Here is a 4,004-nt window from a genome sequence, read left to right on the forward strand (position 1 = left end):
ATGTAAATCTCTCTCTCTCTCTCTCTCTCTCTCTCTCTCTCTCTCTCTCTCTCTCTCTCTCTCTCTCTCTCTCTCTCTCTCTCATTATGCACATGATGTGTGTGTGTGTGTGTGTGTGTGTGTGTGTGTGTGTGTGTGTGTGTGTGTGTGTGTTTAAACTGAATGAAGTTAATTCCAAAGAGACGGTTTGAGATTCACGAAAAAAAAAAGGAGGGGTGAGGTCAACTGCACTTCATGTTAACTGTCAAGTGAGATCAATAATCTTGAGATTAAAGACAGGAAAGGATGATTAGGGAGGGAGGGAATGTCTGCGAGGTCACTGTGGTGAGGTCAAGTGCTCTGAGTGCTGACTGCTACGAGAGGTCAGTCAAGTGCTGTGCTTAGCAATGGCAACTGCTCAGGCAGTGATAGATTTTCAGGAAGAAGGTTTTTCTTCTGTGATAATTAGTGATGGATGGAGCTTTTTAGGAAACATAATTGCACATGCTTTAACGTAAGGCGTGTGTATGCCCCAGGAGAGAAGATTTTATTTCGCAAAACATTCATCTGTCTCCATGGGGCTTCTCGCAACACAGGACAGAGGAAGACCTACACTGGGTAAGTACTGGATGAATATGTTTTGTGTGTATTGTTAGTGATATATTCCATTAGGATGGATATTCATATCTAAATGTGTACAAATATGCAATGCAGCGGGCAGAGGCTCAGAGAGGCCGTGATTGCATATGAGCAAATTGCAAAGTCTTTTAACCGACTTAGCAAAAAAAAAAAAAAAAAAAAAACTAGGTCTAGAATATTATCTTCCCTCGTACCCTCTCTGACAAGCTGAGTTAGAAAACTGTCTTGGACTGCTTCTAGAAACTCCCTTGCTTCCTCATTACCGGTGTAGTTAAGCCAGCTTATATTTTTAAGGTTATAATCTCCTAAAATGTAGGCCTCCTGCCTCGTAGCTTTCCTTATTTCATCCCAAAGTAGCTTACTTCTGTCCTTATCTAATTTAGGAGGTCTATATTGTAACCCAAAAAGAAGCTTGTCCTTGTCCTCCCCTACATCGACCCATATGGACTCGGTGTCCTTAGTGACTCTAATATTTAAATTCTCATTGCTCCTTACTTCCTCACTTGATATTTTCTTTGAAACAGGTGTCCTGTAACAATGGATGTCAAAATACGGTCAGTTTCCAAGCACAAAATAAGGAGAGACAAACTGATGGAAAAATATCCATGTTTCATCACCCTGAAAGGTGTTCATAACCACTCCCTTCAGTCTGCACAAGCACTCAATCAACTCAGGGTACTTCCTGAAACGAGGGAGACATTCAACAAGTATTTTGAGCAAGGTAAATAATCATATACAATTGCGCTACTCATTGTGAAACATATAAATAAATATATAAATAAATAAATAAATATATATATATATATATATATATATATATATATATATATATATATATATATATATATATATATATATATATATATATATATATATATATATGTAAGATGGGGTAATCGGGTCATCGCTGTGGTAAATGGGCCACTATAAAGTTTTTCATGTATTAAAATATATGTTAAATTTGGTAAATAAAATTCTGCTAAAATGAAGGTATGTATTTATTCAGGGATAAAAGTGCTACATTTTAAAACCAATTACAATGAAAAAAAAAATTCCTGTAGGGTAAAAAAAAATATTATTACAGTACCAGAATTTTGATGCCTGCACAGATATGGAACTACAATTGACTACAGAGCGAAAACTAACAGCGTTATTTCAATGAAATTTTCAGGAGGGATAGGTCATATCCTGGTGTTTACATGTATGGACTGCCAAAAATTGCAAACCAATACTTAATGAACTGTAAAAATAATATTACAATTGGGGTAAATGGGCCACCGAGGGTGGGGTATTTGGGCCACCCATAATTTTATAATTTTCCTGCAATGTTACTTGTTTCTGATGTGTTCTAGCCTTAGGTACCTATGTACATTTCCTTTATTTCAGGTGGTGTAGGAAGTAGATTCTGAGGCAGCAAGTCATCATGGTTCGAACTTACGTCCCAGTTGGAGGCCATAGGAAACCTCCTGCCTATAGTGACGAGGATTTGAAAGCAGCCCTCTCTTTGGTTGCTGATGGTATGCCTCTACAGACTGCTGCCAGACAAATGAACATCCCTCGCCGGACCTTGCGCAACCATTTCATTGGGGAGCGTAAGTCAACAGTTGTCGGAAGAAGAACAGCTCTCCTACCTGAAGAGGAACGCAGCATTGCCCAGCATGTTGCAGCCTTGGGTGACAGTGGTTACGCATTTGACACATATGAACTTAGACTGTTTGTAAAGTCCTTTTTGGACAGAGCTGGCCGTAGTGTTGCTCAGTTTAAAGACAATATGCCTGGGATTGAATGGGCCAGATCCTTTATGAAGCGGCATGCAAAACTTGTGTCTCCTAGAATGTGCCAAAACATTTCTCGCTCTCGAGCAGCAGTGAGTGTTGATAAAGTGACAAAGTACTTTGAAAATCTTGAAGTGACTCTTGCTGGTGTACCACCAAGCAACATTGTCAATTATGACGAGACAAACTTAACAGATGATGCAAAGAGTAAAGTGATGTTGTATAGGAGAGGTATAAAGCATCCTGAACGAGTGATGAACGTGTCTAAAACTTCTGTGTCTATCATGTTTGCCATTGCTGCTTCAGGTGACATTCTCCCTCCATATGTTGTGTACAAGGCAGAACATTTGATGAACTCTTGGGTCCAAGGTGGTCCAGTTGGAACAAGGTATAACAGAACCAAATCTGGATGGTTCGATGGTCACTGCTTTTCGGACTGGGTAGCCACAATTGCAATTCCATACTTTGATAGCCTTGATAATGACTTACCTAGGGTGCTGATTGGAGACAACCTCTCCTCTCACATTAATTCTGAAACTTTGCATTTATGTGAGGGAAACAATATCAGATTTGTGTTCTTACCCCCTAATAGCACCCACCTTCTACAACCACTTGATGTAGCTGTCTATGGGCCATTGAAAAAGGCCTGGCGTAAGGTGCTTTCTTCTTGGAAATCTAGCGCAGGTAAGCACTATACTACTCTGCAAAAGCAGTGGTTTCCTGTTCTCCTTCAGGAGCTCCTGGAGGCAATGGACAACAGGCCAGAATTGGCAAAGGCTGGTTTCAGGGGAACTGGCATTTACCCCTTCAATGCTGACCACGTGTTGCGGAAGTTAACACATGAAGAGGTGAGGCCAGCATATGATTTAGTGTCTGAAATGGTTCTGGAGCGACTCCGTGACCTAAGGGAGGCAGCAAAGCTACCAACAGGTGGTGGGAGAGGCCGCAGCAAGCGTATTTCGCTGGAACCTGGGAGAAGCGTAGGACTGGCGGACTTGCAGGCGGGGCCATCCACTAGCAGTGGTGGCGCATCTACTAGTGGTGGCGCATCTACATCTACCGGTGGTAACTCTGGTAGGAAACGTAAAGCTAGAGTGCAAGACACTGAGGATTCATCATCATCATCAGATGATATTACAGTGCCATACCCTGAGGAGTCATCATCATCAGATGGTGATATTGACAGTCCTGCTGCAACTGCTCACACCTATACAGATGATGAAGATGAGGGATTATCAAGGTAACATGTGGAACTTCCAGTACTATCTGCTGATGATGGGGAGGAGGACAAAATTGAAGTGAACGAGGATACTGCCAGCGGTGTAATTAAAGGTGAACCTGAAAGCAAAGAGAAGGAAGTCAGTGAGTTTAATATTGGAGACTATGTTTTGGCTAAATTTCATGTAAAAAAACTAGATGTTCATTATGTAGGGAAAATAGATAGGGTACAAGAGAATGTGGACCCAAAAACTGCATTCCTGATTCAGTACTTCAGGCGAGAGCTTGACTCACCTTCCAGTGGTGATGGTGTTGATTTCTATGTGTTTAAGGATCCAGTAGAGCAGGATCTCTCTGAGACTTTCCAGGATGAGATTGTCATGAAACTGCCAG

This window comes from Eriocheir sinensis, chromosome 47 (genome assembly GCF_024679095.1).
Source record: "Eriocheir sinensis breed Jianghai 21 chromosome 47, ASM2467909v1, whole genome shotgun sequence".
NCBI classification, from domain to species: domain Eukaryota; kingdom Metazoa; phylum Arthropoda; class Malacostraca; order Decapoda; family Varunidae; genus Eriocheir; species Eriocheir sinensis.